Raw genomic sequence first — 14,383 nt, 5'->3', positions numbered from 1 at the left:
AGATAGATAGAAAATGGTAAATTAATTAAAAAAAATAATTAATAATATATTAATATTCTAAAGGAAGAAATAATAAGTGTGACAAAGCATTGCAAAAGGAAAACTTAATATGAGAGTGAAAGAGTATGAGAAATATTTTAGTTTTCTGTTAAGTGATAAGCCGACATTTCCTGGGATTATAGAACAAATTTGGTTGTTCATGAGTTCAATAAATATGAGTTCAATAAATATATGTTGAGAATATAATAAAGATCATATTATTTTGATATCTTTCCTTGTTTAGTTTTAATGTTGAGACTTGCAATATGTGTGGTGTTTTCTTATTGTTTTATTGTGAACTTTTATTTCCATTAACCATGCTTATTGAAAAATTACACTAAAAGTTATTATGAATTTTAAGAAGATGACTATTCTTACAACCGAATCGTATGCTAGCTTATTATGATAAATTAACTAATGACTATTTTCTAGTCTGGAAATACCAAAATAGGGCATACATGAAAATCATATGTAATACTCAAGCTTCAAACATTAATAATAACAAAATTTCAGCAGCATAGATGAAAATAGATGAAAATAACAAATAATACCCAACCTAAAAACAATAATAATATGCAGACATAAAATATTGTTCTTTTGCGTTTCCTCAAGGTGCAGTTGGGGGCTGTGCGGCTTCTGCTGCGTTACGTGCGGTTGCTGCTGCGTTACGTGCGGCTGCTGCTGCTTTACGTGCGGCGGCGGCTGCAACGGCAGTTGCTGTTGCGTCACGTAAGAAGTTGGATGCATTGAGAGCGTATTCGGCTGCATTATTGGAATTGTTCAGAGCACTCAGACGAGCGGTGGTTGCAGTTCTGACCGAGTCGACAGCATTGTTGGCCGAGACCGCGGCATATACGGTTGTTGCCACCATTGAGGCGGCCGCCGCTGCCACAGATTCTACGGTTGAAATCCGACGAGCGACCCCAACCTGGTGATTTGTAGGAATACAACAAATACCACGTCCAAAAGAAAAACAACCTCTTCTTTTAACCTGTTGTCATATTTCACCTAACTGAACCGAATTATGCCTAATGGTAAACAATAGGGGTGGCAATTGGATCCATTAAGCTAAAATCCATCCGATCCATCCACCAAAAAATTCATCCAATCCATCCACCATATAAAAAATAAGTTAACGGATGGATTAAATCCATCCATTTATATACATGGATAGATCCAATCCATCCAACACATTTTGATAATTCAATGGATTATTTTTATTTTATACTTTAAATCCATTAAATTATTTTTTTAAATAATAAAAATAGTTTTTTTTTTAAATAATAAATTCGAGTTTTTTAGAAAAATGGAAAGTAGAGTTTTTTTTCCAGAAAAACAAAAAATCGAGTTTTTTCTAGAAAAACAAAAAAAAAACGATTTCTTTTAGGAAAAACGAAAAATCGAGTTTTTTTCGGAAAAACAAAAAATCGAGTTTTACTGACTATCTCACTCATAAAAGTTTCAATGGATCATGAGACCAACACTACTAAACAAAGTTCAAGTAATTGGAAATCATTTTACAACTTTCCTTATAAAGTGAAAATACTTCCAAGTTTAGTGAGGAGAATAATTTGTAAAGTTGACAAAGATGATCCAAGAAAATGTTTCATTATTTGAACGTTGGTCTGGCTTTGACACTAATTTCTTTGTTGATTATGATTGTAAGGGAAAACTCGTGCAAAGGATACCATGTGTAGGGATGAACATTGGGTCGATTTTGGGCCCAAATGTCCATCGTGTCTAAACTGCGAGTGACTTATGGAGACTTAATTCCGCCCATTTTCTTCATACGGTTTATGCAGGTAATAGTTTTACGGGTTTGCAAATTTGCGGGTGGGTTCATTCAGTGAAAAAGGGACAAGACAACAAATAATCAGAATACATAATTGGTAAAAAATTCGGTATAACAAAACCTCGTCTATTCATCAAAATTTCAGACGACATAAATATGCTAACGTGAAGGAATATTAAATTGGGATTTGGAAATAAATAGAATAAGGCAATAAAAAAGAGGAAGAGAGCGCTTGATTTATTTGCTTAGCCGATCTCACTATGGTTGATTGACCCATTTTTATGATATATAAGTTAAATTATACAAAATATATGTCACACATTTTAATAATATATTCAATTATACACCAATACTTTTAGCAATTTCTTTTGAGAAATGGAGAGGATCTCAACTCCATGTATTGATTTAACGGTTAGCTTCGATTTCCATTGGTCAAATTTAATCAATCGAAATACCCATATAAATCCAGATAAAATTGCAAATATATGCCCGCACACCAATATCAAACTGTCCATGTTCCTAATTCTATTAAGGTTTATGCGAATTTTATCAGTCTGCGGTTTTCTATCCACCTCTAATCATGTGTTAAGGATAGTGTCTTATTTTTGTTCAAGGAAGGAATATGAAAAAAATGAGCGTTTTGTGACTACAGATCCTATAATGTAGAGTGAATAAGCAAGGGAAGTAAATAAGAAGTCAAGATACTCAATAAGAAATTTAGGTAACATTATTTTACTTTGAGGATTATATCCTATTCATAAATTTAATTGATATCAAATATTTACATATTTTTTAAAAATATTTCAATCTTAAAAAAAGAATATAAAATCTATATGAGATCAGATATTCATACATACTATATTACGAGAATATTCAAAATATATATAAAATGATGATTTATTTCGAGAAAATAAAAATATTAAATTAATATATAATAGAATAATACAAATTTTGTTTATAATATATTAGAGCAAAAGCGCATGATACATTTGATATCACCCTATACATAGCGCATGATACGATGTGGCATATATATACAGTCAAAAGAAAAATTTCTTTTACATTTGACAGACAATTGCATACCTCAAGACGTGCCAAAATCACCACTCCCCGATACTATCGGACGTTCTCGCTCGCCACGCAGAAGGACGTTTTCACAACTGTAATTATATGACAATAACAAAAACCATGCCTTTCAAACGGATACGTACGAAAACCAATTCTTTTTTTCATGCACCACTAGCTAACGGAAAATATCAGATATTCTTACTAGCGTAGCTGAACCTATTTTGTCTTTCATATACCCCATTCAATATAGTTTTGTTTTGGCCAAAACATATATTCCTTTTAGTTTTTCATTCATATGCTTATAAAATATATCATGCATCAATGAAACTAAAGTAGAAATCGAAATTAAAAAAAAATCTGAAGTAGTAATTTTTTTCTATTTTAATCGCTCATCCAATTTTACAATAACTAGTGATGTTTAAAAGATGGCTTAATGCATTCTATGGTCCATTTATTTAATTTAATGTTTTGTTTTAGTTGTTAACTAAAAAACGTTACATATTACTCGCTTACAAATTATTCTATAACACAAAATGATATGATCTTTGCCGTTATATTTGTTTAAGAAAAAAATGTTAACTTTTACTACGTGGCAATGTTTATGGATCTTTAATATTTGACATGACTTTTTTAGTTTTATTACTTAGTTATTTTTAGTTTTATTACTCAAATAATTTTTAGTTTTGACCAAACATTTAGAAACACTTACAGATAGAAACCCTAGGTCACACTTGTAGATAGAAAGGAAGATGGCGACGACAAAGAGGATTGACGAGCCTAAAAAACGACAAAGGTTGTTGAAGAGAGACGAATCCCATTGAATGCGTGCCTTCATTGTCCATTTCCACTATTCTAATTTCAAAATCACATAATACTTTGGTATTTTGGATCAATCTCTAGTCTTGATATGGGTAGCTTCTTAGTTCAACAGAGATTAGGCATGTAGTTGACGTTTTTTCACATGCTGTTGTCGAAGCCTTGCATGTAGTCGAAGCATGTCAAATTGGGCCCAGTTGTTAGCTATATTCTTTAAGTTAGCTTGTTGGTTAAATTAGTTTGTTGATTAAGTTAGCTTAATGATTAGGTTAACTTGTAGTCTATAAATATACTGCTCTCAGGTTGTTGAGAGAGGGTTAAGAGCTGACGTGGTGGTTTTTCCAATAGTGTTGGTCGTAGCAACCCGCTAATGACAGAGTTTTGAGGGGTTTATGAAGTTATGAAAATGGTGATTGTGCAAGGATGCTTGAAGGCAATAGTGGAATCAGATTCTAGAGATGCGGTAGACATCATCAATAAAGTTACTAAGAAGAAACTTGTGGATTGTAATTTGGTGCACCAAATTCATAAGTTGATGGGGAGAATGGAAAGTGTGGAGGTTATGCATATTTATAAGGAAGCTAATGGATGTGCAAAATTTGATAGCCAAGCAAGGCAAGGAATTAAAGGGTGACTGCAAAGTTTTTCATGATATCCCTAGATGGCTTGTGAGGAACTTTGAGAATGATAGGAGTGGAACTCTTTATACTGGAACTCTTTATCCTATAGCAATTGTTGTTTAGTTTTTTACTTTCTTGGATTTAAACCCTCCATGATAAAAAAAAACATAAACATTACACGACCTTATGTTATTTAGTTCTTTATAATTATTATTTTTTCCGTTTTTCTGATTTTTTTTATATTATAATTATTCACTATTTGAAACTTCTCATGTGCCATTAAAATGAAATTATAGTAGTTTTAATTATTTAGGAGAAATTTATACAAAATTTTAAGGTGTCTAAGAGTGATGTGTCAGCATAAATTAGATTACTTAAATGTATAATAATATATATGCATATAGATAGATAGAAAATGGTAAATTAATTAAAAATAATAATTAATAATTTATTAATATTCTAAAGGAAGAAATAATAAGTGATAAAGCATTGCAAACAGAAAAATTAATATGAGAGTGAAAGAGTGAGAAATATTTTAGTTTTCTGTTAAGTGATAGGCCGACATTTCCTGGGATTATAGAACATATTTGGTTGTTCATGAGTTCAGTAAATATGAGTTCAATAAATATATGTTCAGAATATAATAAAGATCATATTATTTTGATATCTTTTCTTGTTTACTTTTAATGTTGAGACTTGCAATATGTGTGGTGTTTTCTTATTGTTTTATTGTGAACTTTTATTTCCATTAACCATGCTTATTGAAAAATTACACTAAAAGTTATTATGAATTTTAAGAAGATGGCTATTCTTACAACCGAATCGTATGCTAGCTTATTATGATAAATTAACTAATGACTATTTTATAGCCTTGAAATACCAAAATAGGGCATAGATGAAAATCATATGTAATACTCAAGCTACAAACATTAATAATAACAAAATTTCACCAGTATAGATGAAAATAGATGAAAATAACAAATAATACCCAACCTAAAAACAATATTAATAAGCAGATATAAAACATTGTTCTTGTGCGTTTCCTCAAGGTGCAGTTGGGGGTTGTGCGGCTTCTACTGCGTTACGTGCGGCTGCTGTTGCGTCACGTGCGACTGCTGCTGCAACGGCGGTTGCTGTTGCGTCACGTAAGAAGTTGGATGCATTGAGAGCGTATTCGGCTACATCATTGGAATTGTTCAGAGCACTCAGACGAGCGGTGGTTGCAGTTTCGGCAGATTCGACAGCGGCTTGGGCAGAGACCCCAGTCGTCTGGCCAGATACGGTAGTTGCCACCATTGAGGCGGCCGCCGCTGCCACAGATTCTACGGTTGAAATTCGACGAGCGACCTCAACTTGGTGATTTGTAGGAATACAACAAATACCACGTCCAAAAGAAAAACAACCTCTTCTTTTAACCTGTTGTCATATTTCAGCTAACTGAACCAAATTACGTTCAATGGTAAAAAATAGGGGTGACAATTGGATCCATTAAGTTAAAATCCATCCGATCGATCCACAAAAAAATTCATCCAATCCATCCACCATATTAAAAATAAGTTAACGGATGGATTAAATCCATCCATTTATATACATGGATAGATCCATTCATCCAACACATTTTGATAATTCAATGGATTATTTTTATTATATACTTTAAATCCATTAAATTATCTTTTTTTTTAAATAATAAATCCAGTTTTTTTAGAAAAACGGAAAGTCGGGTTTTTTTTAGAAAAACGAAAAAAAACGTTTGTTTTTTCGGAAAAACGAAAAAATCGAGTTTTTCCCGAAAAAGTCGAGTTTTTTTCGGAAAAACAAAAAATCGAGTTTTACTGACTATCTCACTCATAAAAGTTTCAATGGATCATGAGACCAACACTACTAAACAAAGTTCAAGTAATTGGAAATCATTTTACAACTTTCCTTATAAAGTGAAAATACTTCTAAGTTTAGTGAGGAAACAATTTGTAAAGTTGACAAAGATGATCCAAGAAAATGTTTCATTATTTGAACGTTGGTCTGGCTTTGACACTAATTTCTTTGTTGATTATGATTGTAAGCGAAAACTCGTGCGAAGGATACCATGTGTAGGGATAGACATTGGGTCGGTTTCGGGCCCAAATGTCCATCGTATCTAAACTGCGAGTGACTTATGGAGACTTAATTCCGCCCATTTTCTTCATACGGTTTATGCAGGTAATAGTTTTACGGGTTTGCGAATTTGCGGGTGGGTTTATTCAGTGAAAGAGGGACAAGACAACAAATAATCAGAATACATAATTGGTAAAAAATTCGGTATAACAAAACCTCGTCTATTCATCAAAATTTCACACGACATAAATATGCTAACGTGAAGGAATATTAAATTGGGATTTGGAAATACATAGAATAAGACAATAAAAAAGAGGAAGAGAGCGCTTGATTTATTTGCTTAGCCGATCTCACTATGGTTGATTGACCCATTTTTATGATATATAAGTTAAATTATACAAAATATATGTCACACATTTTAATAATATATTCAATTATACACCAATACTTTTAGCAATTTCTTTTGAGAAATGGAGAGGATCTCAACTCCATGTATTATTTAATGGGTAGCTTCGATTTCCATTGGTCAAATTTAATCAATCGAAATGCCCATACAATTCCGGATAATATTGCAAATATATACCCGCACACCAATTTCAAACTGTCCATTTTCTTAATTCTACTACGGTTTATGGGAATTTTATCAATCTGCGGTTTTCTATCCACCTCTAATCCTGTGTTAAGGATAGTGTCTTATTTTTGTTCAAGGAAGGAATATGAAAAAAATGAGCGTTTTGTGACTACAGAGCCTATAATGTAGAGTGAATAAGCCAGGGAAGTAAATAAGAAGTCAAGATACTCAATGAGAAATTTATGTAACATTATTTTACTTTGAGGATTATATCCTATTCATAAATTTAATTGATATCAAATATTTACATATTTTTTAAAAATATTTCAATCTTTAAAAAAGAATATAAAATCTATATGAGATCAGATATTCATACATACTATATTACGAGAATATTCAAAGTATATATAAAATGATGATTTATTTCGAGAAAATAAAAATATTAAATTAATATATAATAGAATAATACAAATTTTGTTTATAATATATTAGAGCAAAAGCGCATGATACATTTGATATCACCCTATACATAGCGCATGATACGATGTGGCATATATACAGTCAAAAGAAAAATTTCTTTTACATTTGACAGACAATTGCATACCTCAAGACGTGCCAAAATCACCACTCCCCGATACTATCGGATGTTCTCGCTCGCCACGCAGAAGGACGTTTTCACAACTGTAATTATATGACAATAACAAAAACCATGCCTTTCAAATGGATACGTACGAAAATCAATTCTTTTTTTCATGCACCACTAGCTAACGGAAACTATCAGATATTCTTACTGGCGTAGCTGAACCTATTTTGTCTTTCATATACCCCATTCAATATGGTTTTGTTTTGGCCAAAACATATATTCCTTTTAGTTTTTCATTCATATGCTTATAAAATATATCATGCGTCAATGAAACTAAAGTAGAAATCGAAATTAAATAAAAATCTGAAGTAGTAATTTTTTTCTATTTTAATCGCTCATCCAATTTTACAATAACTATTGATGTTTAAAAGATGGTTTAATGCATTCTATGGTCCATTTATTTAATTTAATGTTTTGTTCTAGTTGTTAACTAAAAAACGTTACATATTACTCGCTTACAAATTATTCTATAACACAAAATGATATGATCTTTGCCGTTATATTTGTTTAAGAAAAAAATGTTAACTTTTACTATGTGGCAATGTTGATGGATCTTTAATATTTGACATGACTTTTTTAGTTTTATTACTTAGTTATTTTTAGTTTTATTACTCAAATAATTTTTAGTTTTGACCCAATATTTAAAAACACTTACAGATAGAAAAGGAAAATGGCGACGACAAAGAGGATTGACGAGCCTAAAAAACGACGAAGGTTGTTGAAGAGAGACGAATCCCATTGAATGCGTGCCTTCATTGTCCATTTCCACTATTCTAATTTCAAAATCACATAATACTTTGGTATTTTGGATCAATCTCTAGTCTTGATATGGGTAGCTTCTTAGTTTAACAGAGATTAGGCATGTAGTTGAAGTTTGTTCACATGTTGTTGTCGAAGCCTTGCATGTAGTCGAAGCATGTCAAATTGGGCCCAGTTGTTAGCTTGTTGGTTAAATTAGTTTGTTGATTAAGTTAGCTTAATGATTAGGTTAACTTGTAGTCTATAAATATACTGCTCTCAGGTTGTTGAGAGAGGGTTAAGAGCTGGCGTGGTGGTTTTTCCAATAGTGTTGGTCGTAGCAACCCGCTAATGACGGAGATATGGGGGTTTATGAAGTTATGAAAATGGTGATTGTGCAAGGTTGCTTGAAGGCAATAGTGGAATCAGATTCTAGAGATGCGGTGGACATCATCAATAAAGTTACTAAGAAGCAATGATTATAAGAAATCGCACTAGGGGTGCAACCCTTACATCAAGAATACACTAGTAAATGTTGTTACAACATAATGGTAATTTATACCAATCATAAAAATTAATCCTATGCGATGGTTCCCTAATACAAACCCATCTCCAAGAGTAATACATGATGTTAGAAATCACCTCATCAAAGCTAAAAAGAACGTTATCAAAAGTGACGGTGTTTCTCATAGTCCAAATGCACCATATTGTAGCCAACCAAATTGTATTTAGATTAGCTTTAATATTGGTATTTTTCACCTTGTCTTGGATACACCCAAAAACATAAACATCACACGACCTTATGTTATTTAGTTCTTTATAATTATTATTTTTTCCGTTTTTCTGATTTTTTTTATATTATAATTATTCACTATTTGAAACTTCTCATGTGCCATTAAAATGAAATTATAGTAGTTTTTAAATATTTAGTAGAAATTTATACAAAATTTTAAGGTGTCTAAGAGTGATGTGTCAGCATAAATTAGATTACTTAAATGTATAATAATATATATGCATATAGATAGATAGAAAATGGTAAATTAATTAAAAATAATAATTAATAATATATTAATATTCTAAAGGAAGAAATAATAAGTGACAAAGCATTGCAAAATGAAAACTTAATATGAGAGTGAAAGAGTATGAGAAATATTTTAGTTTTCTGTCAAGTGATAGGCCGACATTTTATGGGATTATAGAAATATATGGTTGTTCATGAGTTCAATAAATATATGTTGAGAATATAATAAAGATCATATTATTTTGATATCTTTTGTTGTTTAGTTTTAATGTTGAGACTTGCAATATGTGTGATGTTTTCTTATTGTTTTATTGTGAACTTTTATTTCCATTAACCATGCTTATTGAAAAATTACACTAAAAGTTATTATTAATTTTAAGAAGATGGCTATTCTTACAACCGAATCGTATGCTAGCTTATTATGATAAATTAACTATAGACTATTTTCTAGTCTTGAAATACCAAAATAGGGCATAGATGAAAATCATATGTAATACTCAAGCTACAAACATTAATAATAACTAAATTTCACCAACACATATGAAAATAGATGAAAATGACAAATAATGCTCAACCTAAAAACAATAATAATATACATACATAAAACATTGTTCTTGTGCGTTTCCTCAAGGTGTAGCTGGGGGTTGTGCGGCTTCTGTTGCGTCACGTGCGAGCTGCAACAGCTGTTGATGTTGCGTCACGTAAGAAGTTGGATGCATTGAGAGCGTATTCGGCTGCATCATTGGAATTGTTCAGAGCACTCTCACGAGCGGTGGTTGCAATTCCGGCAGAGTCGGCAGCATTGTTGTCCGAGACCGCAACAGTTTCGGCAGAGTTGGCAGCGGCTTGGGCAGAGACCCCAGCCGTCTGGGCAGATACTGTAGTTGCCACCATTGAGGCGGCCGCCGCTGCCACAGATTCTACGGTTGAAATCCGACGAGCGACCTCAACCTGGTGATTTGTAGGAATACAACAAATACCACATCCAAAAGAAAAACAAGCTCTTCTTTTAACCTGTTGCCATATTTCACCTAACTGAACCAAATTATGCTCAATGGTAAATAATAGGGGTGGCAATTAGATCCATTACGCTAAAAGCCATCCACCAAAAAAATCCATACAATCCATCCACCACATAAAAAATAAGTTAACGAATTAATTAAATCCATTCATTTATATACATGGATCAATCCAATCCATCCAACATATTTTGATAATTCAATAGATTATTTTTATTTTATACTTTAAATCTATTAAAATTATTGTTTTAAAAAAATAATAAAAATAGTTTTTTTTAAAAATTAATAAAATCGAGGTTTTTCATAAAAACAGAAAAGTCGATTATTTTTTCCACAAAAACTGAAAATCGAGTTTTTTTCCAGAAAAATGAAAAAAAAAACAAGTTTTTTTGGAAAAACAAAAAATCTAGTTTTACTTTGAGGAATCGAGATTTTTTTCGGAAAAACGGAAATTCGAGTTTTTTTTCAAAAAAACAAAAAAAAAAAGTTTTTTCGGAAACACCAAAAAGTCGAGTTTTTTTTCTTCAGAAAAACGGAAAAATCAATTTTGTTTTCGGAAAAACAAAAAAGTCGAGTTTTTTTTAGAAAAACGAAAAAAAATGAGTTTTTTTTCGAAAAATGAAAAATCGAGTTATTTCCATTAAAAAAAACAAAAAATTCCAGTTTTTTCGGAAAAGCCAAAAATACGAATTTTTTTTCTTCAGAAAAACGAAAAAAATCGAGTTTTTTCGAAAAAACAAAAAGTCGGCTTTTTTTTTCTTTCAGAAAAATTGAGGTTTTTCGAAAAAACAAAAAATCTCGCTTTTTCCAAAAAGCGAGATTTTTCGAAAAAACCAAAAAGTTGAGTTTTTTTCTTCAGAAAATGAAAGTCGAGTTTTTTTTGGAAAAATAAAAAGTCGAGTTTACTAAACAACCCCTCAACAAACGCAGAGCATAACCAGATGTTGATAGTAGCATTGCCAACATATGGTCTCAAAAAACTCAGCGTGAAAAAGGAAGAAATTCCGTTGAAAATCATCACAACAATGATGTGAAGAATTTCCTTATTATTAGGGGATTCAAAAATGGTTGCTACGATGAAAAGGTCGAATAAAACATTAGTTGCAATAGCAAACTTTCTTAAAAAAGAACCAAAAGTGTCTTGCTTTGACTCAGAAAGATATAAGTAAATAGCGATAATGGTTCCATTGAATACCAATGGAAGAACACTGAGTTTTGCAGCTTTGGCAAACTTGTTCCTCAAAACCGAGTTTTGATTTTCAATGGCCACCATTTTTTGGTGACTCTTAGTTGAAAGAGAGGAAATAGGTGTGTGTAAAGAAGCGAGAGAGAAAGAGAATAAATAGAGAATTGCATCAGTATGTGGGCCCTAATAACACACAAAATAGGATCACGACCCTTATATTCGATTTTGCAAGCACCGTTTTTCAATTTAATTGAGAAATATTATCACTTTTATTATTTTAATTCGATATGGCATATACAGCCAAAAGAAAATGTTCTTTTTCATTTTGGCAGACAACTGCATACCTCAAGACGTGGCAAAATCACCACTCCCCGATACTATCGGAAGTTCTCACTCGCCTGGAAGAAGGACGTTTTTACAGCTGTAATCTATAATATACAAAAATTAATGGCTGTGAAAAAGTCTATAATACCCTTATTTGATTTTTTGCCACCACATTAAAATTGCGATTATTTGGTCTTTGCACAATAAAGTTCTTACTTTTATTATTAAAATAATACAGCCCTCATATTTTATCAAACTTACCAAATCTCTCTCCATTCTCTATTTTTTTTCTCTTTCATCACTTTCTCACTTCTTTCTTTCACAAAAAAATCTATTATTAATCTATATATTTTTATATACGAAAAATGAAATTTATGACTGAAATGTTTTTTATTCAAAATTGGTATACAGGAAAAATTTATTCAAAAAATCTATTATTGATCTAAATATTTTTATGTACAAAAATTTAAAATTGATCCAAATATTTTTGTAAATGATACATAAACAAAAATAATATTTGTATACGAAAAACGTCTATTTTTTTTACGAAAAACGGTATTTATGATCCAAATATTTTGTATTAAAAAATGGTATACGAAAAAAAATCTACTATTGATCTAAATATTTTTATATACGAAATTTACTATTGATCCAAATATTTTTGTAAATGATACCTAAAAAAATGAAGTTCGTATACAAGAAAAAATCCATTATTGATCTAAATATTTCTATATACGAAAAATGTTATTTATGATCCAAATATTTTTTATTCAAAAATGGCATAGGCCAAAAAATCTATTATTGATCGAAAAAATTTTATATACAAAAATTTAATATTGATCCAAATATTTTTGTAAATGATACCTAAACAAAAATAATATTTGTATATGGAAAAAAATCTATTATTTACAAAAAATGGTATTTATGATCCAAAAAATTTTATTCAAAAATGGTATACAGGAAAAAATCTACTATTGATCTAAATATTTTTATATACGAAATTTACTATTGATCCAAATATATTTGTAAATGATACATAAACAAAAATGAAGTCTGTATACATGAAAAACTTTATTATTAGGTATCTTATGTGGGGAATCTAACAGTTTATGGATCAAATGGATCCACTGCTACTATGTCAAACAACACGACATCATGACTGTCCCCATAAAATCATCTTGCTCCTGGATTCTTAGAACAATACTGAAGCATAGGCAATATGTTGACCAGTTGGCCTGTTGGAATGACATGAAACAGAAAAAAGTGTTTACGGAAAATCGCATTTACCATGAGCTGAAACCGGATCAACCTGATGTGGTGTGGAAGCATGTGTTCTTCAAAAACTTAGCTAGGTCGAAAGCACAATTCATTATGTGGGTTGCGTACCACAACAAGCTCGCAACAAAGGAGAGGCTAAACAGATTTGGTATTATCACCAACAGCATCTGTTGTTTCTGTGGGGCTTAAGAAACATTGGATCACTTGTTGTTTCAGTGTAGTATCATGAAGGGCATATGGATGCAAATAGAGTTTTGGTCCTTAAAGCTCATATGGTTGCCAATAAAACTTTCAAGATTGAGTTAAAGTTTATGGAGCATAGGTGTCTTGCTACCGCGGCAAGTCGAGAATAATGGTTATGGCACTACTGTCTTAGGCATCTCAATTTTCAAGATCTCAAAGCGTTGCAAACGAACGAAGTGGTAACCGAGTTGTCATCCATCAACATACCAGCTGAAATTTGTGAAGAGTGTGTGCAAGCGAAGCAACACAAGGATAAATTCAGCAAGGATGCAGGTTGTAGAGCCAAGCATCGCCTTAAGGTGGTGTATTCTGATGCGTGTGGGTCGATGCAAGTTGATTCGTGTGGTGGCAATAGGGGCTTTATCACTTTTATCGACGATTATAGTAGAAATCTATGAACATACCTAATCAAGAGAAAGGATAAGGTATTTGAAGTTTTTAAGAAGTTCAAGTCTATGGTTAAGCGGTCACAAGCTCAAAGTTCTCAAAACGGATGGTGGAGGCGAGTATGTCTCAAATGACTTTGGGAAGTTTTGTGATGAAGAGGGAATAATGCATGAGGTAGTACTATCTCACACACCGTAGCAAACGGTGTTGTAGAGATAAAGAATTGATCGATTATGAACAAGGTGAGAAGCATGTTTAAAGGGAAGAACTTGTTGAATGAATTGTGGGGAGAAGCAGTATCCACAACTGTCTATTTGTTGAATAAGTATCCTACAAAGAAATTTGAGAAGATAACACTGAAAGAGACATGGTCTGAATTCAAACCGAATCTAAACTATTTGAGTTTTTAGTTATGTGACGTATCGACATGTTCCGGGTCAATTTAAAAAGAAATTGGATGATAATGGAGAGATGATAATACTTGTAGGATATCACCCTACTGGTAGTTAGAAGTTGTTTGATGTTGGAATTTATTGCTCTTTGATTT

The sequence above is a fragment of the Vicia villosa genome, linkage group LG7 (genome assembly GCF_029867415.1).
Source record: "Vicia villosa cultivar HV-30 ecotype Madison, WI linkage group LG7, Vvil1.0, whole genome shotgun sequence".
Lineage (NCBI taxonomy): Eukaryota > Viridiplantae > Streptophyta > Magnoliopsida > Fabales > Fabaceae > Vicia > Vicia villosa.
Note: the sequence above shows the minus strand (reverse complement) of the source record.